Source organism: Schistocerca nitens, chromosome 1 (genome assembly GCF_023898315.1).
Source record: "Schistocerca nitens isolate TAMUIC-IGC-003100 chromosome 1, iqSchNite1.1, whole genome shotgun sequence".
Classification (NCBI taxonomy): Eukaryota; Metazoa; Arthropoda; class Insecta; order Orthoptera; family Acrididae; genus Schistocerca; species Schistocerca nitens.
Window position 1 is genome coordinate 1,188,842,125 of NC_064614.1, and position 27,919 is coordinate 1,188,870,043.

A 27,919-nucleotide genomic window follows, 5' to 3' on the forward strand; every position below is an offset into this window, starting at 1 on the left:
TCCTTGGTGGAGAAGCTGTAAGACAGAGGACTGTAACGAACGTGGGACCACGACCCTGGACTGATCATTATCAGAACGCAACAGCAAAACACCACGTCATACAAAAAGTCTCTCCTTGTGAGAAAAAAATCGGCGAACCAACGGATCCCCGATCCGTGACTTTGACAAGGGCCATTGCGTAGCAACAAAACGCAGAACGGTAGCAAGGACAGGGTCGGCAGCTGTGGCTGTAGCTACACGACGAAAATCAATCGGAAACGATTCGACCACGTCATCGGTTTCCGAATCAATGAACATGCAAGCAAGTTCGGAGGAATCGAATGCTCTATCCTCAGCAACAGGCAAACGGGACAACGCATCGGCGTTTCCGTGCTTAGCTGTGGACCGATACAAGATATCGTAGCGGTACTGCGAGAGGAAAATAGACCAGCGAATGAATTTCTGTGCTGTACGTGGAGGTACAGGCTTGGTCGGATGAAAAAGAGATGTCAAAGGTTTGTGGTCTGTAATGATGGTAAAGTGGCGACCATACAAGAAATCACGAAACTTTGTAACACCAAATACGAGAGCCAATGCTTCTTTCTCGATCTGTGAATAATTTCTTTGCTCAGACGACAGCAATTTGGACGCAAAGGCAATAGGGCGATCGTGCGAATCATCTTTGTGCGCAAGCACAGCACAGCACCGATCCCAAAATCCGATGCATCCACCATCAACAAAAGAGGTTTCCGGGGATCGAATGGCGTAAGGCAAGTATATGTCCCAGATAGGGTAAGTCATGAGCAAAAAACACACATTTGTCCTTCCGCAAGCGAAGACCATTTTGTCGCAAGACCTGAAATAATGTTCTGAGATTGGCTAAATGTACTTCTTCCGTCTTTCCAGAGATCACAATATCGTCCAGATAGTTTGCTGCAGTAGGGACCGACGCACAAACAGTTTGTAGATATTGCTGAAACAATGCAGGGGCGGATGCACACCCGAATGGCAGTCGTTTGAATCGATACAAACCAAGATGCGTGTTAACCACCAAAACGCGCTGGGATTCTTCGTCCACCGGTATTTGCAAGTACGCATCTGCGAAGTCCAAATTCGAAAAATATTTACCCGGGCACAGTTTGTCAAAAAGATCTTCCGTGCGGGGTAAAGGAAAAGTTGCAGTCACTAAATGTGGATTCACTGTTGCCTTGAAGTGCACACAAAGTCTCAATTTTCCGGAAGGTTTTTGCAAAATTGCTAAGGGTGATGCCCAGAGAGAAGTCTGCACACGTTCAGTTACACCTTGTGATTCCAAATCGTGTAATGTTTTTGCGACCTCATCACGCAATGTGTGAGGAACATTGCGCGCTCTGAAAAATTTCGGTTGCTCGTTTACTTTCAGTTCCAAATGTGCTTTATAGTTCTTAGCGCAACCGAGGTCCGGTGCAAAAATGTCTCCAAATTCTTCACATAGACGAGAAACACTGTCTGAAGGCACAGTCTGGTTCACTGATAGGATCTGATTGACTATATACAAGTTAAACAACTGAAATAAATCGAAACCAAACAAGTTCACTGCAGCAGAAGAACGAAGGACGTAAAATGACACAAGTTTTGTTTGTCCCTTGTATGTTGCAAGAAGGCTGCACTGTCCTAACACAGGGATATGCTGACCGGAATAGCTAGTTAGCTTAACATTTTCGGCACGCAACACAGGTGTGCCCAGCAGTTTGTAAGTGTCTTGATTGATCAGTGAAACTGCAGCCCCGGTATCGAGCTGGAATGGTATCACATTGCCGTTAATGTGCAAGTCCACAAAAAGTTTATTGTCCTGCTGATGACAAGAGCGACTGTCTCGTGCAACGTGAACTGACACTGGTACAAAATCACTTGCGACTTGACGGGAGTTCCGGCGATGTCGACGCACACCATTTGTGGGACGAACACAGTCACTGTTAGAGAGAGTGGCACTGGGCGGAGTGGCATGAACTATATGAATTACCATGGGCGAAGTTTCATGAGCCTGAGTATCCTTGGTTCGATTCCGATTCCGGCGCGTAGCAAAGGGCCTGGAATGGTTTTGAGCTTCCGATCTGAGCTTTTTCTGGCAAACACTTTGAACATGTCCTTTTTTATTACAGTAAAAACAAATAGCTTGGCGTGACGGGCAATTCTCACGCGAATGTCTAGTAGCATGATTTTAGCACTGCATGTGCTTGCCGGCGCGGTACACGTGGCTGAGAGCCTGGTGGCATGGGCGCGGTCGGGCGCGAGGACTGTTTACTGTTCCGTGCAGCTCGCCCGGTGGGCCGGTTAACCTGACACACTGGTGGTGAAGTTTCAAATGATTCCTGAGCAAAGTCAAGTGTGTCCTGCCGATCCAAATTGTCCATCACTTGTTGAAGGGAGGGATTGACTAGTTTCAAAATCTGTTCCCGTATACGAACATCAGAAACGTTCTGTGCAATTGCATCACGTACCATAGTATCTGAATAAGGGAGTCCACATTGACACTCAAAAGCACAATCCCTAGTAAGGCCTTGCAAGGTTGCAACCCACTCCCTATTAGTCTGACCTGCCGTACGTTTTGTACGAAAGAAGGTATACCGTTTGCCAACCACTTTGACTGAAATATGCATCTAATGCAGACAAAATTTCTTCGTAGGACAGAGTTGCTACGTCACGTCGGGGAAATAATTAGACTATCACACGGTACGTGTGCACCCCTATGGAGTACAATAAAAAGGGCTGCCGCTCGTTACCTTGAATTCTGTAGGCGGCGAGATGGAATCCAAATTGGCGTGACCACTCCGTCCAGCTTTCCAGTGCAGCATCAAAAGGACAAAAAGTTGGTGCAACTGCGTGTTGTTGCTGCGTTAGCGGTGGATCGGCGGCTGCCGCGTCGTTTTGCAGTGCACGGTGACCCTGGATGAGCTGTCCAAGGGCATCCAGTAAGGCCTGCGTCTGCTGGGTCTGTAGGCGATAAAATTCGGACAGTACATCTGGAGATGGTGGCGAAGCCATTTCACAAGTAAATCAGGGCAGTATAGTTACGAACGCGGTGTTACCTCGTCACCAAATGTTGTGGGTTGGCAGGAGAGCCAACACTGGTATGAGAGGAAGCCGAAAGGCACGCGTTTTAGCTCACGCAGGCTGGCGTGAGGTCTGCAGCAGGACAAGGAAATTAGACTATAGAAAAAACTGACGTAGGTGGTGGAATACTTAACTTTAATCCATAAATGGTGAACGTCGCTCTTGACGGTACATGTTTTACAGTATCAATAGTAACTGGTAATGGCGCCTTGCTAGATAGTAGCAAATGACGTAGCTGAAGGCTATGCTAACTATCGTCTCGGCAAATGAGAGCGTAATTTGTCAGTGAACCCTCGCTAGCAAAGTCGATTGTACAACTGGGGCGAGTGCTAGGAAGTCTCTCTAGACCTGCCGTGTGGCGGCGCTCGGTCTGCAATCACTGATAGTGGCGACACGCGGGTCCGACGTATACTAACGGACCGCGGCCGATTTAAAGGCTACCACCTAGCAAGTGTGATGTCTGGCGGTGACACCACAATTTTTATCTCCTTTGTATAATAAAATGGAATCGTCAACATATCTCCTGTAATATACAATTTTCTCAGCGGCCCTCTTGCCCGCGGCGATGGACATCAGACGACTGAGTGGACCGCGGCACAACACCAAAATGGCGGGAACCACGGAAGCAGACCGTAGAGGAAAAGAATTTCACACCAGCACCATAGATATATAAATCGCCCTATGCTTTTTAGATCGTATAAAAATGATAATTTTACTGTTTTTTAATTCTGACGAGTACAGATTTTAACCTTGACATCTACATATTTTAATTAAGTATTTTTAATATAAAAAAAGATCTACTGAATACAGTATGTGCAAATGGAATGTAACAAATGTACCAGACGCCACCTGTAGGTAATAGTGTTATAATTAATATAAATGACGTGCACTCTGCCAACCAATGTTATGTGATGTAGCATGTGAAAGTTGCTGGATTTGGACGGGCTACTCCTGTAACTGAAATATCAGGTACATTTGATGTTGGTTAGATAGGACGAAAAAGATTTGCTTCCGTGAAATAGTAAATTAGTATCATTATTTTTACAGAACTGAAGATGGTTCTGAATGAACCGAAACCGCTCATATGAGTAAAAAATTTGCAATCAAGACGGATTTTAAGTAACATTATGTTACCATTAAGTCAGTATAGAACATGATCCTACAGATCTTACAAGGTCTTGTCAGCCTGTAGCTCAAGTGTGCTTAGGAGCTTCGATTCCGAGCGGTACCTGCCGTTTCAGAGTTTTACCGGCCCGCACTCGAGCGTTACCGGCATGCACTCGCACGTAGCCGGGCCGCACTGGAGAGTTGCGCGCCTGCACCGATGCCGCAGCGAAAGTGTTAAGGTGCTTGCGACCATATATTAGACGTGAAGCCACACAGCTGTGCCAGAGGAACGAGAGTGAAAAACTTTAATCAATGACCAAGGCCCCCGAGCTCTGACAACGATCGGTGGCACTGGCGGGGCAAAGTGGTTATGTTTGTTATGTTGACCGGGGACCTAGAAACGACGCAGAGGCTCCGTCCCCACAACCCCACGACGACTACCGCAGTCCACTTCACCCCTCCGCCCTCCACACTGAACCCAGGGCTTTTGTGCGGTTCGGCCCAAGGTGGACCCTCCCACCCAGGGAGCGTCTCACGCCAGACGAGTGTAACCCCTATGTTTTCGTCGTAGAGTAATCGTGGTGTACGCGTACGTGGAGACAGTGTTTGTACAGCAATCGCCGACATAGTGTAGCTGAGGCGGAATAAGGGGAACCAGCCCGCATTCACCGAGGCAGATGGAAAACCGCCTAAAAACCATCCACAGACTGGCCAGTTCACCGGACCTCGACACAAATCCGCCGGGCGGTTTCGTGCCGGTGACCGGCGCTCCTTCCCGCCCGGAAAGCAGTGCTTTATTCCGCACGGCCAACCGGACGGGCGGGGCAATGTGGTAGAGGTAAGTGATACTGGAGCGGGACACTGCTGCAGTGTTAGTATTCTACTTGCCATAATCTAAATGAAGACTTCTCAGAATTCGCCAGTCAAAGAAGTGAATTAATGAAAAACAGAGAAAGTTTAAGACTGCATTTCCGACGACCGGAGAAGTCGTTCTTTAGGATGGTGTTCAACTCTTGCCTCACATTGGCATCAGTGTCGGTCAAAGCGTTGACCCTCTATGTAAAGTTCTTTTCCTAGCAAAGAATTGTCCACGTTTTGCATTTCAGTCAAGTCACGGCAGGCGTTCACGCGTCGTTGTTTTTTTTTTTTCGGCAGTCAGGGGGCTCGGCAAGAACATTCCGCACATTTTTTTCTGTTCCTACAAACGTTCTAGAGAATATCTTTAAAACTTGATTCAGAGACGTTGCTTCATTGCGATTTTGACACAACAACTCTAACACAATACGGCCACACGTTCACAATTTAATACTGCCGGCTGACAAATGACTGATCGAATGCAAATTTGTTGATTACAGGTGTTAGTTCGTTCTGCCTCTGTAGTTACTGCACATAGGTCGTTTATACACTAGTAATAAAATTTTTCGGTACTTTTTCTACGGGCCGGCCGTGGTGACCAAGGGGTTCTAGGCGCTTCATTCCGGAACCGCGTGACTGCTACAGTTGCAGGTTCGAATCCTGCCTCGGTCATGGATGTGTGTGATGCCCTTAAGTTAGTTAGGTTTAAGTAGTTCTAAGTTATAGGGGACAGATGGCCTCAGATGTTAAATCCCATTGTGCTCAGAGCCATTTGAACCATTTGAATCTTTTTTTTTTTTTTTTCGGCCAAGAGTGTACATCACTCGACATTTTACAGTTCTGTCTTCATCTCGTGTGACTATTCACAAAGAAACATCACCAACCTGGAACTTTATTTTAAGCAAAGAAAAAGCACACTTGAAAGATGTCAGCCCCAGCTATGTACCCCTCGAGTAAAAATTTGGGACATATTTGTAATAGTACGCGCTTAAGACTTCCTGAAAGTACAGATTTTAAACTTTCGTGCATGCCAATTATTTGTCCTCGTCCTCCCCCACTGCAACCGCTTAGCGTCCGAGAGCAATGTAGTGTATTGCGCAGTGACAAGCAGTGCGCTGCTATTTGTCGGATGTTGATGGCGAGGGAAGAGGATTTGGGATGGGGCCACATCAACTCAGTGTGTTTTGAAATACCGTTGGAGAATACTTCTACGTTAAAAATAGTAATACGAGTACGTAATACGCTAGCCTCGCGCATATGTACCTTCAATGTTATTTTAACAATATTGTTGTACTGATATTCTGCAGCTATATATACTCCTCTAAATCAAAATGAATAAACCTAAGCGACTGCATAATTACACTACTGGCCATTAAAATTGTTACACCAAAAAGAAATGCAGATGATAAACTGGTATTCATTGGACAAATATATTATACTAGAACTGACATGTGATTACATTTCCACGCAATTTGGGTACATAGATCCCGAGAAATCAGTACCCAGAACAACCACCTCTGGCCGTAATAACGGCCTTGATACGCCTGGGTATTGAGTCAGAGCTTGGATGGCGTGTACGGGTACAGCTGCCCATGCAGCTTCAACACGATACCACAGTTCATCAAGAGTAGTGACTGGCGTATTGTGACGAGCCAGTTGCTCGGCCACCATTGACCAGACGTTTTCAATTGGTGAGAGATCTGGAGAATGTGCTGACCAGGGCAACAGTCGAACATTTTCTGTATACAGAAAGGCCCGTACAGGAGCTGCAACATGTGGTCGTGCATTATCCTGCTGAAATGCACGGTTTCACAGGGATCGAATGGAGGGTAGAGCCACGGATCGTAACACATCTGAAATGTAACGTCCACTGTTGAAAGTGCCGTCAATGGCACCCCATACCATCACGCCGGGCGATACGCAAGTATGGCGATGACGAATGCACGCTTCCAATGTGTGTTCACCGCGATATCGCCAAACACTGATGCGGCCATCAAGATGCTGTAAACAGAACCTGGATTCATCCGAAAAAATGACGTTTTTCCATTCGTGCACCCAGGTTCGTCGTCGAGTACACCATATCAGGCGCTCTGGTCTGTGATGCAGCGTCAACGGTAACCGCAGCCATGGTCTCCGAGCTGATAGTCCATGCTGCTGCAAACGTCGTCGAACTGTTCGTGCAGATGTTTGTTGTCTTGCAAACGTCCCCATCTGTTGACTCAGGGATCGAGACGTGGCTGCACGATCCGTTACAGCCATGCGGATAAGATGCCTGTCATCTCGACTGCTAGTGATACATGGCCGTTGGGATCCGCCACGGCGTTCCATATTACCCTCCTAAACCCACCATCTTCTGCTAACAGTCATTGGATCTCGAACAACGCGAGCAGCATTGTCGCGATACGATAAACCACAATTGCGCTGGCTACAATCCGACGTTTATCATTTCGAAAACGTGATGGTACGCATTTCTCCTCCTTACATGAGACATCACAACAACGTTTCACCAGGCAATGAAAAATCGGTTGGAAACTTTCCTTATGTCAGCACGTTGTAGGTGTCTCCACCGGCGTCAGACTTGTGTGAATGCTCTGAAAAGCTAATCATTTGCATCTCAGAGCATGTTCTTCCTGTCGGTTAAATTTCGCGTCTGTTGCACGTCATCTTCGTGGTGAAGAAATTTTAATAGCCAGTAGTGTATTAAGAAATGAAGTTAATCATTTTATAATTACAATTTAATCCTGCAAAATCACCCTGAAAATGTACTTCACTTTAACAGCGCTAGCTTTAAAACACAAACAAAATAACGCACATCAGGGATATTAGTAATCAAACAACACTTCGCTGCTTTTTTTAATTGCACAGTAATTCGTTTCAGTCATTTACATTCCATTTGTGAAGCGCAACATAAAAATGTTTAAATGAAGGAAATCAGCATCAGCTACAGATTAGAGGCTGCGCAATCTGACACAATGAACAAAGCATGTTATCAATGTCAGGGCAGTATTTCACCAGTCTCTTACTTTGTCCATAGCAGAGTAGTGGCTGCAGTGGAGAGGATCGTGTTACAAACAAGCGGTGCTCGCGGAAGTTTAAAAACTGTGTTTCCAGAAGGTCATAGCTGCGTACTATCAGCATTATGTCCAAACTTTTTACGTGGGAATAATTGATGTATATGATATCTTGCAAGTGTGCTTTCTTCTCCTTAAAATATTAGGTCAGATGTGTTTCGGCACATATGTACTACCCTCTGTGCGTGTCACTATATTTCTACACCCCGCTACATGTCTATACAAATATCTTACAGGTACAAATACTTTAGGATATTTCTATTCCATCCATAAACTATCATATTTACGTCATAACAGGTTATGATCAACTAACAACAGGACGAGACGCAAATATTTAACCGGATGGCATATTGCAAAAGAATAATGGCTGGTGGTATGACATCTTCACAGTAGTGGTTTAATAGTCGTTTTTCTTGGCAGATTTGCCACCGTAATTCTAGTCACCAGAATTTACTTTTATTTTCTCCATTATTATTCTTTCTTTTTGCGACAGGAAAAGTGGGGGAGGGAAGAGGTGTGAAACATTCGTTTCATTTCAGTTATTGTTGTTGATAATTCTTCCGGGTTATATGGCCGTGGTCCATGGAATTTTTCTATTCCTAACGTTTCGTCCAATACTACGTTGGACATCTTCAGAGGTATGGCTGGTCCTGCTGAGTCCTGCCGACTGACGAGTCGGGCGTCGGAGAGCGGCCTAAATACCGAGGAAAGTGGGCGTGGTCTAGCTTGCACACAGTAGCAGAGAGAAATGCGAGCGAAGGGATAGTTGTTCTTCCATCTGATAAAGGCAATGCCACCGTGCTGATGAAGAAAGAGGACTTTAGAAGTAAGATTTTGGATCTATTGGTGGCGGGACATTACAATAAACTTAGAAGAGACCCGACGGCTGTTATTTTGAGGAAAACTAATACGTTGATAAAGTCTTCTACTTCCATTCCACAGAAGGATAAAAAAGTTTTACTAAGGAGTGAAGCTAAGTGTCCCAGACTTCATGGTTTATCTAAAGTTCACAAAATAAATCTCCCTCTGAGACCCATTGTTAGTGCGATTGATTCCCCTACTTATCAAATATCTAGGTATCTAGCTACTCTTCTACAACCATACATAAGACTGATTCTTATGTGAGGGATTCACGTCATTTTACTGAGAAAATTGAAGGTCTAACCTTGGCTCCTGAAGACATTCTGGTCAGTTTTGATATTGTATCTCTGTTTACTATGATTCCGGTCAATGAAGTTATGGCTTACATAACAGAAGTTTTCCCTGAAGATTTGACCGCTCTGTTTAAACACTGTCTCACATCTAGCCAGTTTCAGTGGGATGAGGAGTTTTATGCGCAAGTGGATGGTGTTGCCATGGGTAACCCGTTGAGTCCTGCGATTGCCAATTTTTACATGGGGAAATATGAACAATTAGCGTTGAATAAAACAAATAAGAAACCATGTTGTTGGTATCGTTATGTAGATGACACATTCGTGGTTTGGACACACGGTAAAAAAGCCTTAGACGAATTTTTTGATTATCTTAATAGCATAAACCCTAAAATTCAGTTTACCAATGAAGTTGAGAAAGACCAGGCTATTTCGTTTCTCGATGTGTTAGTCATGAGACAGACCGATGGCAGTCTAAAACATAAAGTGTTTCGGAAGAGCACACATAGATACTTACACAAGAACTCCAATCATCACCCAAGAGAGGTGTAATCAAAAGTTTAGTGGACAGGGCAAAACGGATTTGTACGCCGGAACATCTGGATACCGAGCTGAATCATCTGAAACAGGCCTTCGAAAAGAATGGGTACTCAAACAAAGAAATTAATAGAGTTTTAAGACCTAATTACAGCAGGCCAAAGGACAAGGATTGTACGCAGAAATGGAAGAACACGGTGTCTTTACCTTTCATTAGTAAGGTTCCAGATCGAATCGGCAAAATTTTGCTGAAACATAAAGTGAAACCGGTATTCAAACGTACCAGAAAAATTGGACAAATACTTCGTTCTGTTAAAGATAGAAGACCACCATTATCATCTAGCCGTGTGTATAAAATTCCGTGTACTTGTGGCAAGGTCTATATTGGTACTACGAAAAGAAGTGTGAATACGAGGGTAAAGCAGCATAAAAGTCTTTGCCCACTGGGAAAAATAGATAAATTGGCCGTTGCGGAACATGCACTTCAGTCAGGTGACCATGTAGTTAAGTTTTCTGAAACTACAGTTTTAAGTAGTATCCACGACTGTATAGGGAGGCTACTGAAATATATAAACATGAAGATAATTTTAATAGAAAAGAAGAGGCCTTGAAATTAAGCGAGATATGGACAGTGGCGTTACAGAATCGATAAGTGATTTTTATCTATGTCGGACTATTATATATAGTTACATTTTATCTTTGACTAGTTTTCTCTCTGCTACTATGTGCAAGCTGGACCACGCCCACTTTCCTCAGTATTTAGGCCGCTCTCCGACGCCCGACTCGTCAGTCGGCAGGACTCAGCAGGACCAGCCATACCTCTGAAGATGTCCAACGTAGTATTGGACGAAACGTTAGGAATAGAAGAATTCCATGGACCACGGCCATATAACCCGGAAGAATTATCAACAATAGTACCATCCGGTCGTGAAAGCCTTCATTGTATCATTTCAGCTATAAAACCACTTTACTGTTGCCCTGATTTCAACTTCTATACCGAGATATGTATGAAGGAAATATTTGACAGTCTTCACCTTTACCGAATCGTGCCACTATAAACAAAAGCAAGACGATATAAGACGAGGATAGCAGCCAAAGACCTTGTAAAAATAACTAGACTCACTGATGGCGCTGCAGTCGCGGAATAATTTGAACCTTCGGCTGGACGCCATTATAGTGGTTGTAGTCTGATGTGTTGTGTAGTATTGTTTACGAATAGCCTGATTCAACGTTGTATATTTGGTGGGGCGTACATACAGTATTTGTTACTCGTAATTCTACTGTCTGTACATTCCAGTCAAAAGAAGTACAATGGTGAAGAGTTGTGCAGCGATTAATTGTACAAATAAATTCGAGAAAGGAACGAATATTACATTTAACAGGTATGTGAATATTTTAAGTTGTTTTGTATGTCAGTGCACTTGCTTAATAAATGTTTTTGTAACATGGTATCAGCATAATGTCTGTGCATCTATTTGCAGGTTTCCTTTCTCAAAACGACAGCTGTTACAAAAATGGTTACACGCTGTCAGGAGGCAAGATTTCCGACCGACAGAATACCTTTTTATATGTTCTGATCATTTTGAAGAAATTTGGCTGATCGGTAGTGTTTTCATGGTCTACGTTAGGTTGAAATTTGATAATTTGGTCGTAAGTTGCCAAAGCACTATGCCATATATAACGCACTTCTCGTCATAAAATCTAAAGCAAGCTAGTCAGAAAATATCTATTAATATAGTGGGCAAATCTTCGAGTATTTTGATGCATTTTGCGTGCATCTATTGAAAATGAACTACGAAAAATGCTAGGGGTCCAGTACATAACTTTTAGCTACGGCAGATTCCATGTAGTACGTAAGATAAATTCATAAACAGTGACTAGTTGCTGTTTGTTCATAAATTAAAAAGTATATTGTAGTAACATAATTAAATAAGGCATTATGTTTGCGACCTAACTCAAGGGAAGGCATTTTATAACCAAAAGCGATCTACATCTACATCTACATCTATACTCCGCGAGCCACCTTACGGTGTGTGGCGGAGGGTACTTATTGTACCACTATCTGATCCCCCCTTCCCTGTTCCATTCACGAATTGTGCGTGGGAAGAACGACTGCTTGTAAGTCTCCGTATTTGCTCTAATTTCTCGGATCTTTTCGTTGTGATCATTACGCGAGATATATGTGGGCGGTAGTAATATGTTGCCCACCTCTTCCCGGAATGTGCTCTCTCGTAATTTCGATAATAAACCTCTCCGTATTGCGTAACGCCTTTCTTGAAGTGTCCGCCACTGGAGCTTGTTCAGCATCTCCGTAACGCTCTCGCGCTGACTAAATGTCCCCATGACGAATCGCGCTGCTTTTCGCTGGATCATGTCTATCTCTTCTATTAATCCAACCTGGTAAGGGTCCCATACTGATGAGCAATACTCAAGAATCGGACGAACAAGCGTTTTGTAAGCTACTTCTTTCGTCGATGAGTCACATTTTCTTAGAATTCTTCCTATGAATCTCAACCTGGCGCCTGCTTTTCCCACTATTTGTTTTATGTGATCATTCCACTTCAGATCGCTCCGGATAGTAACTCCTAAGTATTTTACGGTCGTTACCGCTTCCAATGATTTACCACCTATGGCATAATCGTACTGGAATGGATTTCTGCCCCTATGTATGCGCATTATATTACATTTATCTACGTTTAGGGAAAGCTGCCAGCTGTCGCACCATTCATTAATCCTCTGCAGGTCTTCCTGGAGTACGTACGAGTCTTCTGATGTTGCTACTTTCTTGTAGACAACCGTGTCATCTGCAAATAGCCTCACGGAGCTACCGATGTTGTCAACTAAGTCATTTATGTATATTGTAAACAATAAAGGTCCTATCACGCTTCCTTGCGGTACTCCCGAAATTACCTCTACATCTGCAGATTTTGAACCGTTAAGAATGACATGTTGTGTTCTTTCTTCTAGGAAATCCTGAATCCAATCACAAACCTGGTCCGATATTCCGTAAGCTCGTATTTTTTTCACTAAACGTAAGTGCGGAACCGTATCAAATGCCTTCCTGAAGTCCAGGAATACGGCATCAATCTGCTCGCCAGTGTCTACGGCACTGTGAATTTCTTGGACAAATAGGGCGAGCTGAGTTTCACATGATCTCTGTTTGCGGAATCCATGTTGGTTATGATGAAGGAGATTTGCATTATCTAAGAACGTCATAATACGAGAACATAAAACATGTTCCATTATTCTACAACAGATTGACGTAAGCGAAATAGGCCTATAATTATTCGCATCTGATTTATGACCCTTCTTGAAAACGGGAACGACCTGCGCTTTCCTCCAATCGCTAGGTACTTTACGTTCTTCCAGAGATCTACGATAAATTGCTGATAGAAAGGGGGCAAGTTCTTTAGCATAATCACTGTAGAATCTTACGGGTATCTCGTCTGGTCCGGATGCTTTTCCGCTACTAAGTGATAGCAGTTGTTTTTCAATTCCGATATCGTTTATTTCAATATTTTCCATTTTGGCGTCCGTGCGACGGCTGAAGTCAGGGACCGTGTTACGATTTTCCGCAGTGAAACAGTTTCGGAACACTGAATTCAGTATTTCTGCCTTTCTTCGGTCGTCCTCTGTTTCGGTGCCATCGTGGTCAACGAGTGACTGAATAGGGGATTTAGATCCGCTTACCGATTTTACATATGACCAAAACTTTTTAGGGTTCTTGTTTAGATTGTTTGCCAATGTTTTATGTTCGAATTCGTTGAATGCTTCTCTCATTGCTCTCTTTACGCTCTTTTTCGCTTCGTTCAGCTTTTCCTTATCAGCTATGATTCGACTACTCTTAAACCTATGATGAAGCTTTCTTTGTTTCCGTAGTACCTTTCGTACATGATTGTTATACCACGGTGGATCTTTCCCCTCGCTTTGGACCTTAGTCGGTACGAACTTATCTAAGGCGTACTGGACGATGTTTCTGAATTTTTTCCATTTTTGTTCCACATCCTCTTCCTCAGAAATGAACGTTTGATGGTGGTCACTCAGATATTCTGCGATTTGTGCCCTATCACTCTTGTTAAGCAAATATATTTTCCTTCCTTTCTTGGCATTTCTTATTACACTTGTACTCATTGTTGCAACCACTGACTTATGATCACTGATACCCTCTTCTACATTCACGGAGTCGAAAAGTTCCGGTCTATTTGTTGCTATGAGGTCTAAAACGTTAGCTTCACGAGTTGGTTCTCTAACTATCTGCTCGAAGTAATTCTCGGACAAGGCAGTCAGGATAATGTCACAAGAGTCTCTGTCCCTGGCTCCAGTTCTGATTGTGTGACTATCCCATTCTATACCTGGTAGATTGAAGTCTCCCCCTATTACAATAGTATGATCACGAAACTTCTTCACGACGTTCTGCAGGTTCTCTCTGAGGCGCTCAACTACTACGGTTGCTGATGCAGGTGGTCTATAGAAGCATCCGACTATCATATCTGACCCACCTTTGATACTTAACTTAACCCAGATTATTTCACATTCGCATTCGCTAATAACTTCACTGGATATTATTGAATTCTTTACTGCTATAAATACTCCTCCACCATTGGCGTTTATCCTATCCTTGCGGTATATATTCCATTCTGTGTCTAGGATTTCGTTATTGTTCACTTCCGGTTTTAACCAACTTTCCGTTCCTAATACTATATGCGCACTATTTCCTTCAATAAGCGATACTAATTCAGGAACCTTGCCCTGGATACTCCTGCAGTTTACCAATATTACGTTAACTTTTCCTGTTTTTGGTCTCTGAGGACGGACGTTCTTTATCGATGATGATGTTCTCTCTGGTAAGCCGTCAGGTATTTTATCGTTTCGCCCAAGGGGGGGTCCCTCTAACCTAAAAAACCCCCGTGTGCACGCCACACGTACTCTGCTACCCTAGTAGCTGCTTCCGGTGTGTAGTGCACGCCTGACCTGTCTAGGGGGGCCCTACAGTTCTCCACCCAATAACGGAGGTCGATGAATTTGCAACCATTATAGTCGCAGAGTCGTCTGAGCCTCTGGTTTAGACCCTCCACACGGCTCCAAACCAGAGGACCGCGATCGACTCTGGGCACTATGCTGCAGATATTAAGCTCAGCTTGCACTCCGCGTGCGATGCTGGTTGTCTTCACCAAATCAGCCAGCCGCCGGAAGGAACTAAGGATGGCCTCAGAACCCAAGCGGCAGGCGTCATTCGTTCCGACATGTGCTACTATCTGCAGCCGGTCACACCCAGTGCGTTCAATAGCTGCCGGAAGGGCCTCCTCCACATTACGGACGAGACCCCCCGGCAAGCACACCGAGTGCACACTGGCATTCTTCCCCGACCTACCCGCTATTTTCCTGAGGGGCTTCATAACCCGCCTAACGTTGGAGCTCCCTATAACTAATAGGCCCGCCCTCTGTGACTGTCGGGACCTTGCCGGAGAATCGGCCACTGGCCCAACAGGCGAGGCATCCTGTGGTGGCTCGGAAACGATGTCATCACCACTAGGAAGCAGCCCGTACCTGTTGGAAAGGGGTAAGGCAGCTGCCACGCGGCCAGATCCCACCTTCGCCTTTCGGCCAGGCACGCGCGAGCCCACCACTGTCCGCCATTCACCCTGGAGTGATGGCTGACCGGTAAGATGCTCACTGCCGGAAGACGCAGCGACATCAGGGGTTCCATGTGATTCCAAGGCCACCGAAGTAGGCATAGGTCTCACCACAGTTGCCCCAACGCCACTACGAGCCGACGCCTGCGCCTCGAGCTCGATGAGCCTAACAGACAAAGCCTCCACCTGCCCCCGAAGAGTGGCCAATTCTCCTTGCGTCCGCTCACAACAACCACAGTCCCTACACATGACTATGTTTACCCTACTCTATACGGTGACAAATTCCCAAGATAATCTTCTGATGAGCTACTCTGATAATCAAGAAACACTCACTGAAATACGAGACGCGAAAACTACGCTAGGTTTTCCCAGAAAAACTATTTAAAAGCTAAGCGCAGCAAATAAGTACAAAATAAATTTCTCTCCTAACGATCAAGAACTGTTAGTTTCTATGCAGAGCAGATAAACACAAATAGAATCCCTTCCTTAGTGGAAGGTCGTAAACAAAATGCAAAATAAACGCTTTATACAAACAGTACTCGCTGCTGCTGGTGCTCTCGCTCTGGCTGTCACAAGACAACTGTATAAACATTCGAACTCCGCGCATCAGTTTACCACTCTAAAGGCCGCTGCCCAGCTATTCAATTTGTCCGCTCTTCACAGTCGACCACTCGTGCGGTTGTGGGGGCCTGATAGCAGCAGTAGCCAAACATCTCTGTTTTCTTGTGTCGTCACATAATCTCCCCATGCTGTATGTCGAATTCTGGAGTCATCCCCATTTGTGATATATATACAGCCTATTAATATGTGTATTGTTGAATGGAATGTGAATGTGGGATTTTATTGTTTTATTTAATTTAATTTTGGTTTCACTGCAAAGGCACGCGAAGACACGGATCGTTCTTAGATTTTACTTACACAAAAATGTAGCGTGAGATCCTGTGCGATTACTGAAGTTACTTAGACGAATACGTGCTCAAAAACAGTTAATCATTATTGACTATATACACACACAAAATAGTATTTCACCATTTTCAATACATAAGAACCTACGTGTGATTTAATTTCGTCTTAGTGCAGGCCAAGTCTGCGTACTATTTCATGTAACTTAAATCGTCTGAATAAACCGTTAAGTACTTTGAAAATATCAGTTTCCTATAGATCATAAATGAAAGAAATAATATCGTCTGTGAAAAGAACGGGATTATAATTACGATAATTTGAAATTGCCGCTTAATGGCGGCCAATTGTCGCCGTCCAGCGATGTTCATCTTGCTGCCGGTGCGGCGTCTGAAATTCTTTTAAAAATGATGGGATAAGTAAACGGGATATATGGTGCAGGTTATAGTTAAAATTAACAACAGCAATACCTTAGACTATTCTTGGACCACACTGCTCAAATAATAAAACATTTACACACCGTATTATGTAGATTGCGCACAATGGCGTCCTACCAGAGCAAGACAAAGCAACAAAGAGTCCGGCGCTTTTTGTTTCACACCGATATGAAAAAGAACAAAGATGATAATAATAATACCTATGTTATAGATAAGTTTTTGTTTATAATCGCATTCTTCCTTGACTTTCAGCACAGTTTCTTTTACATATGACAAATATAATTGCTTAATATCGTGGAAAAATGTTTAATAATTTATAGTTCTCATAATCTTGGCCATGGGACGTCATACATTGCTGCTCTCCAAGTAACTATTCGTCAGGGAGATCTTCGGAAACCGAACTGAGCAAAAAAAACAAACTTCACAATATAATATATACACAATGATACTGGGCGCAATATGCAGAATGTCTACTGTTGGCCTACCCGTTCCCTTATGTGGATGACAATATAATACTGAATAAAAAGGTTTACGAAGGCAAAAGAAAGTAATGGGGCGTGGTTATTAATGCACTGGGTACGCAGTGAAGCTGCCCCCAAAGCGTGTGCCTCGCTAAGTCAGCTAGCAACAACGGCGGCTTGGAAGGAGGCGGAAACTACTCAAGTACGACCTATAGCCCAGCGGAGCCAAACACGGCTATAAGATAAGCACTGTACCATGGTATTGTAATCCAAAATAAAAACAAATGCAGCTGTTCGTGTTGTCAGGAGAAATGAGAAGCAGAAAACCAGCTACGAACATTTGTAGTCAATATTTCCTTCTCTCTGGAGCTTCTAACTGTGCACTGTTTCAATCAATAGCCCACTAATCAAAATTAACTCTCTGTCCAAGACAAACAGGTATTTACCACTTTATGAAAATAACATTAACTGAGCAAATTGAGAATACAATAGAAAAACTAATCATCTCTTGCAATCATCCTGAATGACTTCCATTATTTAAATTCAACTACAGTTTCTTTCTGCGTCTTTGTTGTCCAATATTAACACTAACAATACCAACACATTTTCCATATTGTAATGCCAAAGAAGGGGAGGGGTTACTTTGTATCCACAATAAATAATTAAGTAACACAAATTTACTTAATTGTCGTTGATATCGTCCACTACATGCATTTTAAAGCTATAAAGATGTGTAAGAAGTATCGTGAACCTGAAAATATGGATATGATATTTGTTGTGAAAAGTCACATTCCCTACTGAAACGTAAATACACTCCTGGAAATTGAAATAAGAACACCGTGAATTCATTGTCCCAGGAAGGGGAAACTTTATTGACACATTCCTGGGGTCAGATACATCACATGATCACACTGACAGAACCACAGGCACATAGACACAGGCAACAGAGCATGCACAATGTCGGCACTAGTACAGTGTATATCCACCTTTCGCAGCAATGCAGGCTGCTATTCTCCCATGGAGACGATCGTAGAGATGCTGGATGTAGTCCTGTGGAACGGCTTGCCATGCCATTTCCACCTGGCGCCTCAGTTGGACCAGCGTTCGTGCTGGACGTGCAGACCGCGTGAGACGACGCTTCATCCACTCCCAAACATGCTCAATGGGGGACAGATCCGGAGATCTTGCTGGCCAGGGTAGTTGACTTACACCTTCTAGAGCACGTTGGGTGGCACGGGATACATGCGGACGTGCATTGTCCTGTTGGAACAGCAAGTTCCCTTGCCGGTCTAGGAATGGTAGAACGATGGGTTCGATGACGGTTTGGATGTACCGTGCACTATTCAGTGTCCCCTCGACGATCACCAGTGGTGTACGGCCAGTGTAGGAGATCGCTCCCCACACCATGATGCCGGGTGTTGGCCCTGTGTGCCTCGGTCGTATGCAGTCCTGATTGTGGCGCTCACCTGCACGGCGCCAAACACGCATACGACCATCATTGGCACCAAGGCAGAAGCGACTCTCATCGCTGAAGACGACACGTCTCCATTCGTCCCTCCATTCACGCCTGTCGCGACACCACTGGAGGCGGGCTGCACGATGTTGGGGCGTGAGCGGAAGACGGCCTAACGGTGTGCGGGACCGTAGCCCAGCTTCATGGAGACGGTTGCGAATGGTCCTCGCCGATACCCCAGGAGCAACAGTGTCCCTAATTTGCTGGGAAGTGGCGGTGCGGTCCCCTACGGCACTGCGTAGGATCCTACGGTCTTGGCGTGCATCCGTGCGTCGCTGCGGTCCGGTCCCAGGTCGACGGGCACGTGCACCTTCCGCCGACCGCTGGCGACAACATCGATGTACTGTGGAGACCTCACGCCCCACGTGTTGAGCAATTCGGCGGTACGTCCACCCGGCCTCCCGCATGCCCACTATACGCCCTCGCTCAAAGTCCGTCAACTGCACATACGGTTCACGTCCACGCTGTCGCGGCATGCTACCAGTGTTAAAGACTGCGATGGAGCTCCGTATGCCACGGCAAACTGGCTGACACTGACGGCGGCGGTGCACAAATGCTGCGCAGCTAGCGCCATTCGACGGCCAACACCGCGGGTCCTGGTGTGTCCGCTGTGCCGTGCGTGTGATCATTGCTTGTACAGCCCTCTCGCAGTGTCCGGAGCAAGTATGGTGGGTCTGACACACCGGTGTCAATGTGTTCTTTTTTCCATTTCCAGGAGTGTATTTTGTTCAAGTTTTACTAAAACACTCAAAACAGGTACGGAAACTGATATAACAAACCAAAAATTTTACGAAATTTTAAAATATAAAACATCAAACTAGATTACGAAATTTTCGAAAGGTGGGCACAAAGTTACCGCCACCCCCACCCCCCTTCCCCAACTTGGTATCACAAGGGTCAAATATGATTACCTCGCCATTGTCATTTGAAAAACTAACTTTTTTCAAACACATTTTTCACAAAAGACTCCTCTCCCATTTCATGAAAACCAAACATAGTATGTACAATACGGTGTCCATCCAGATTACATCCACTATCTGTAATCTTTCAAATACAGCCTCGTCTTGAGATGTGCTCTCTCCAAGAACTAACTTACAAAACGCTGATCTGGCAAAATCATGTTATGTGAATTCAAGATGGAGGGGGAGAAAGGAAAGGAAAGGAAATAATGATATCAACTGCATTGGGACTTCATGTGGAATCAGTAGCGATGAGTGAAAACGTGTGCCGGAAAGTACTCGAACCTGAGATGTCCTGCCTACGTTTTTTTTTATTTATTTATAAGGGAATTACGAAAAAAATATCTACTTGCCATCGCCGCTTGTGTCTCAACAAAAACGAAAACTGCACCTGTTTAATCATCGCTAACCGCTTTTGTATCGTCTCGTCTCTGTAGAGCTGTAGCATGGGAAGCAAGGAGAGGATGTTGGTTAGTGGCCGCTATCCTCGTTCCATAACACAAACTGCACGCAATTAATAACTGGGTTTTTTATTCATAAATGAAGAGCTACTTAACTTGAGCTTCCACGTGCTGCGGTACAAGCTCTCCTACATAGGCTGGTTTAGCCCCACTGCTGTTGAAGTACAAAGTCCGCTATGAGCCCTGTTATGTTCGCTATGTGCTGCCTGATTCCAAGCTAGAGGCTGTGACTGCGGCTTCGTCTCGGTGACATGCTGGAACTCACACAGAGTACAGACTCAAGCTAACTCGAACGAACCATCTGGCCCTCCGATCCACATCGGCGATCCTAAATACTAGCAGCTGAGAGGGCGTAGGCGGCGCGTTTCCAGTGAGTCTATCATTGGCCTCGATCGATCTTCTTGTGACCTCTATGCCACATGGTGTGCTGGGCACTTCACGCCATCACAGCACCTCTTGCGGCGTCGACGCCTATCTACACAGATCAAAAAAAGTTATGCCTCAACTCGGTTCCAAGAGTTCCAGAACCTGTACAGAAAATGGGAATAGAGATCAACATAAACATCATTTCCGCCCTTTTTATTGCTCATCGAAACAATACACTGCATCATACAATGAAGGCTTTCACGACCGGATGTTTCAGCTGCTGATAATTTTTCCAGGTTGTATGGCCGTGGTTCATGGAATTCATCAATCCAAGGCTACGTTGGACATCTGCGGAGGTGTTCCTGGTTGTGCTGAGTCTTGCCGGCAAGACTCAGCACAACTTATTCGAAATCCCGTAACTATCTCGCATTGTGACGCAGAAGTTCGAAATTTGACTCAACGGTGCTCACAACCTTCCTCTGAAATAGTGCGAAAGCATGGCTTCCGGTGACGTCACTCTCTGGCTAAGTGACGCTTCAAACAACAACGTGCGGATACATGCGAAAAAAATGAGTAATCCGCTGAATGACAGACCCCTATTACCAACGTGCATTTCAGCAGGATTTGCGACTGGGATTCGTGGTTTCCTGCCAGAAAAGTCACAGTTCGTAATAATCGACGAAAGTTATTGAGTAAAACAGAAGTAATGTCTGGCGCTCCCCAAAAATGATGATGATGTTTTGTTTGTCAACTGCTCAACTGCGCGGTTATCAGCGCCTGTACAAATTCCCAAACTGGCTCAGTCCAGTCTCGCCACTTTCGTGAATGATGATGAATGATGCATCTAGAGGCAGGTGAAAATCCCTGATTTCCAGAAGGCTTTCGACACCGTTCCTCACAAGCGTCTTCTAACCAAACTGCGTGCCTTCGAATTATCGCCTCAGTTGTGCGACTGGATTCGTGATTTCCTGTCAGAAAGGTCACAGTTCGTAGTAATAGACGGAAAGCCATCGAGTAAAACAGAAGTAATATGCGGCGTTCCCCAAGGAAGTGTTATAGGTCCCCTATTGTTCCTGATCTATATTAGCGGCATAAGAGACAATCTGAGTAGCTGTCTTAGACTGTTTGCAGGTGATGCTGTCGTTTACCATCTTGTAAGGTCTTCAGGTGACCAAAACGACTGGAAAAATGATTTAGATAAGATGACTGTATGGTGCGAAAAGTAGCAATTGACCCTGAATGAAGAAAAGTGTGAAGTTATTCACATGAGTACCAAAAGAAATCGGCTAAATTTCGATTACGCTCAAAAACGTTTTTGTGACGAGATCTTCTCGTGAAATTTCAATCACCAGTTTTCTCCAACGATTGCGAAAACATTCTGTTGGCACCCACCTACATAGGGAGAAATTATCATCAAAATAAAATAAGAGAAATCAGGGCTCGCACAGAAAAATTTAAGTGCTAGTTTTTCCCGCGTGCCGTTCGAGAGTGGGACGGTAGAGAGACAGCTTGAAGGTGGTTCATTGAACCCTCTGCCAGGCACTTTATTGTGAATAGCAGAGTAATCACGTAGATGTAGACCCCGCCGGGAATCGAACCCGGGACCCGATGCTTGGGAAGCGAGAACGCGACCGCAAGACCACGAGGTGCGGACGTCCCTGAACGAAGTGATATAGGCCCTCTGCTAGACGTCTTAGATTGTTTGCAGATGATTCTGTCGTTTACCGTCTTGTTGAGTCACCAGATGATCAAAAACAATTGCAAAATGATTTAGTCGCGATAGTTGTATGGTGCGAAAAGTGGCGAGTGACTCTAAATAATAAAAAGTTTGAAGTCATCCATTAGAGTTCTAAAAGGTATCCGCTATACAGTATTTCAGTTACACGATAAATCACACAAATCTAAAGGCTGTGAATTCTACTAAATACTTGGGGATTACAATTACGAGTAACTTAAACTGGCCCGCATCTCGTGGTCGTGCGGTGCCGTTCTCGTTTCCCACGCCCGGGTTCCCGGGTTCGATTCCCGGCGGGGTCAGGGATTTTCTCTGCCTCGTGATGGCTGGGTGTTGTGTGCTGTCCTTAGGTTAGTTAGGTTTAAGTAGTTCCAAGTTCTAGGGGACTGATGACCATAGATGTTAAGTCCCTTAGTGCTCAGAGCCATTTGAACCATTTAACTTAAACTGGAACGATCACATAGATAATGGTGTGGGGAGAGCGAATCAATAGTAGAGCACCTAGGAAAAGAACGTGTTTACTAAAGAGACTGCCTACACTACACTTGACCATCCACTTCTGGAGTACTGCTTTGAGGTGTAGGATCCAAATCAGATAGTGTTGACAGAGGACGCCGAAAATGTAAAAAAGAAAAGGGCAGCTCGTTTTTACTGTCGTCAAACAGGGAAGAGAGTGTCACAGATACGTTATAAACTGGAGTGACAATCACTAAAAGCCGTTTTTCGTTTCGTTTCAGCAGTATCTTTTCATGAAACTTCAATCACCAGGTCTTTCCTCCGAATGCGAAAATACTACGTTGGCGCCCGTCTGCATAGAGAACAATGATCATCGGAACTCGCATCAGAACTCGCACAGAAATATTTAAGTGTTCCTTTATTCCACGCGCTTTTCGGGAGTGGAATGGTAAAGAAATAGCTTGAAGGTTGTTTGATGAACCTTCTGGCAGAGGGTAATCGTGTAGATGTAGATGCAGACGTACACGTGAAGCCCCCTTTTGGCAACACCTTCGATACCGCTTGTCCATCTTTGTTGAGCACCTCAAAACTTTACCTTTGCAGAGACAGCCACTCATTGATTCCTAGGCGCTGGTGTGGTGGCAACCATTTCAACATCCCTCAGTTGAGTGGCGCTAGGTCGCTCATTTAACACTTGCTGGCCATCTGCGAAATCTAAGGGCTGTTGAAAGGGTGCCTATCACGCCGCCGCCTTGTAATCAGTGACTGGCTCTCTCTGCAAGGGAACATTTTTAAAGTGCCCAATTAAGATGCAATAGGGAAGCACGGAACACCGCCCTGCTTCCATACGTACAAGGCGTCACTGAACGTCTGAGCAAAATTCTCCGTCGCGCAGGTATTAAGCCGAATTTTCGTAGCAACAACTAAAGACATTCTGGGCTCGACGAAAGATACAATTGACAAGTGTCATGCAGCCGGAGTTTATGAAATCGGGTGCGAATGTGGACTGGTATATGTATGCGAGACTGGGCGTTCAATAAGCACAAGGTTATCTGAACACGAGTCATATATCCGTCTCAAACAATACAACAAATCAGCGGTAGCAGGACGCCCGGAACAGTGCAGGATGAAGACTGAATTTAGAGACGCCCGCGCACTGGCGAAACAGCCTTTCACCTTGAGGAGGGAGATCAGACAGGCTATAGAAAAAGCCAAGCGACCCGACAACATGAATAGAGAAGACGGGTACCGACTTCCAGCGTCTTGGCTGCCAGCAGTGACAGCTTTGCGGAAGGACAGCTCTCGCAAAGCAACAGGCGCGCGCTAGGTCACAGCGGCGGAGGGAGGGTATACAGAGTACTGACGCGCCCTAGGCGATACTAGGCGGTTAGTAAACAGCCATACGCTGCAGTCGCCGCTCAACATCCTATTCGCCGATTTCCACCAATAGCAAACAATAAAGGTAAGTCCAATGGAAAACGCCAATTCCCGCCAATGACAAGACGCAACGTAAAGACCAATAAAAGAACATCTAATGAATACCTTTCCTCCTCATCCTCATATCCAATGACACAGCACTGCTCAGTAATATATAAACAAGCGCCCATTCAGCAGTTAGCAATACACCCTGAGGAAAGCGTCTTGCAACTGTCGCCGAAATGGAATTTTATAGTTGGCAATGCGGTCACAAACCCAGGAGAATTTCATTGACTGTGATAACGGCCGCGGAAGCCTACGTTTACATTTATTTAGTAACTCTGCTTCAGTGGCACTGTTGTCAGTAACATAGTAATTGTGTGGTGTGCGTACTGTAAGACCTTCGGTACACACACCATCAGATTATTGTCGATCTAACGAAGTAGGCGAGTGTCAGCAATATGTCTCGTGGTCTTATCGTGGCGTGTTTATCTTCTGCCGTTAGGTCAGACGATAGAAATGCCACTTGCACGCTTAGAGTAGCAGACTGACGGTGACCAACTTTAAACAGAACTTGATTAATTTTCACACATTTATTAAAATAATAACAAGCATAAAAATTACTTAACTTGGTTCTGGATGCTATTTACAATTGACAATCTGAAGTTCCTTTGGTATTGGTACGTTAATCTTATTCTCACATATATCTCTGATACTTGACAAAAGTGTCTAATAGCCACTTCATGGCTATGTACAGGAATATGGTAATCTTATTAGGCGCACACTGAGACTTGACTATAGACTGGTACAGACTAATGCAGACTGGTACAGACTGGTGCAGACAAATGCAGACTGGTTAATCGGAGGTCTGTTCACTCGTTATAATACCTCGCGCGTTCATGTATCACTGCGTGAGTGTGATCCACGAGGAGAAAAGGTTCTTCGTTAGTAGCAATCTCATTGGCTGCGTTACATATTAATACGCGGATCGGCGGAAGCAGAATTTGGTCCGTCTCTATGGCAGCGCCATCTCGTAGTGCGGAGACGGACGAACGCTGCGCCTGCGCTGTTCTACTTAGCGGGGCGCGCTCTAGTGGGAAAGTTGTGTACGCGCTGACTACGCGGAACTATGTACACAACAAATTGTTATCGCACAGTGGAGATACTGATTGTGTCTTTTCTCTGGCATACTTTACGTACAACCTCAATTTGTTTGGATTTTCTTCTAGGTTTCGAAACGGAGTATAGTTGTACAAAATATTAAAACCATCTCGCACTGAAGTTCGCGCTACATTTCGAGCTTCGGTAAAACTTCACCAGTCTTGGGGATTTTGCGTTCTTTTAAATCTGACATGCTTTTTTCATTGCTTCTTTTATAGTGTTCTAACGTGGGGAATCAGAACCATCTCTTATTAATTTGTTTGGTACATATATCTCAAATGCCGTCGATACTATTTCCTTGAATCTAAACCACATTTAGTCTACGCTTACACAATCAGATTGGGAGTAATGTAGACAATCTCTTAAGAAGGTGTCATGCGAATTTTTATCTGCTTTTTTAATTAGGTGTAATTTGCGATTATTTTTGGTGGGTTTGGATGTTAACGTATTCAGTCTAGCTACAACCACCTTGTGGTCACAAATCCCTGTATCCGTCATGATGCTCCTTCTTTGGTCAGGATTATTTGTTACCGAGAGCTCAAGTATTTTTTTCGCAACCATTTAAACTTCGAGTGGACTCCTGAATTAATTGGTCAAAATAAATTTCTGGGAAGGCATTGAGTACGATTTATAACGACGTCCTATACCTACCACCGACTTTACACATGTAGTTTCAATAACATATGGAGGGTAGATTGAAGTCACCACTAACTGTGAATGGGATACCTATTTGAAATGACACTAAAGTTTTCTTTGAACTGTTCATTAACCGTATCATCTGAGTCGCGGGATCGGTAAAAGGAACCAATAATTAGTTTAGTCAGATTGTCAAGTATAACCTCTACCAATACTAACTCACAGGAACTATACAATTTCACTACAAGGTAAACTACTTCTGACAGCAATGAACATTCTACCACCAACTGTATTTAATTTATCGTTTCTTAACACGGTTAGATCAATTGTAAAAAAATTCGGCTGAACTTACTTCTGGCTTTAGCCACATTTCAGTACCTATAACGATTTGAGATTCCGTGCTTTCTATTAGCGCTTGGAACTCTGGTTCTTTTCCAAGACGGCTACGACGATACTGATTGTTCTTATATCTTTCTGTGACGACAGAAACCCAAAGGAGCATAATATTATTGCATGGTGGAGCCTTTGCTAATCAAGTATCCACAGCAATTGCGTTACTAATGGAGCCATAATAATTTCGTCGCCAGCACCAACAAACTGCCACTGACGTCGTGACGCAACGTCTATAAACAGATAAGCTTCAACGACAAGCGAATTCCCCTATAAAGACTCAATGCGTTTCAATCTGTTTCAATTGTGATTTCTTTTGTCTTTTGCAACTTTCTTCAGTATTTACTTTACTAATAATAAAGAAAATTTTTGTAAAAACTTGACAATGACGAGATCGGCCTTAACAGTAGTTACTACTTTTTATTTTCTCTATCTTATTCATTTATTTTATTGTAGCTGTTATTGTATGTGGTATTGCGTATTCTTTTTGAGGGTGTATTATTATGTATCCGGACATTCTATTAGCAGGTGAATTTAGTTATTTATCGTGGTATATGGCATACAGCTTAAACTGTGGCGTCTGCCATTAGATTCTGAGCGCCAATCAATCACAGTTAAGCTGCTCGCTCGCTATTGGAGCAAGGCGTGCTACCATCGAAAAGTTTCATTTTGACAGCTGCCAACTACATAAACTGTGTTTACATTCAATAACAGGTTATATTACGGCATTCTCATTACCAATTTCCAGTTTATTTAGCTCTTTCAGTTATAACTTAATAAAATTATAGCCGTTTCACAATTACTTATGAATTAATTTACGAGAGTTTTCTGCTATATGTTCTTTTGATGTTGCCAAATTCTGACGTGGCTACTTTCGTTAAGTGCAAGTTAAACGGGTTCTTTTAGATTTAAATAATCGAAAATCACTATCAAATTACGCAAAGTAGATCTCTGAGAATCGTTTTCTTCAGAGCGCTCCAAACAGAATCAATAAAATTAAAAAAGGTATTCGCGTAACTTTACAGAGATCACTATCAGATTATATGCTCGTAGTTTCAAGACCCATTAATACAACCAAAATTGTACATTACATGTGTTAGAATTGTTTGATTATATATATTAAAGTTTCATCTTATTAGTGGACACAGTACTACAGTTTCTCGATTCTGATGATGGAAATTATCGGGTAAAAAGTACCGTAATCGTGTTCCCTGTTGATGGTCTCAGATTTTCAAGTTGTACTTTGACGCTGTTTGTAGCCTTACCTAAACCGACAAAGCGAATTATATGCACAACAATAGTAGGAACTAACTTGGTCACATGGGAGGTGCTGACATACTCCGGTCCAAAGTACTGGACGTCGTTAGGTCGCAGTGTAAACACAGAAAACGATCGCTGGAAGTGCTTCCGTCATGACTTTCTGTTAAATTCATTTAGTTTATTAACGATGACAAAATGATGGAAAAGGCTATGGAATGTGGCTGAAAATGTTAAAATTAAGTAGATAGTGTGAAAATTACAGCAGCAGGGAAGGATGTAGAGCGCAGTGGTATTCAGGCACGTAAAAGCAAAGTGTAAACAATAAATATCCCATTGGCGATA

The 27,919-nt window shown here is 44.0% G+C and overlaps 1 protein-coding gene across 1 annotated transcript in view; it reads left to right on the forward strand.

Moving 5' to 3' along the window:
- Nucleotides 1-27,919, forward strand: part of LOC126239291 (estradiol 17-beta-dehydrogenase 2-like) — a 206,157-nt gene that overhangs the window by 25,710 nt on the left and 152,528 nt on the right. The window lies entirely within an intron of this gene.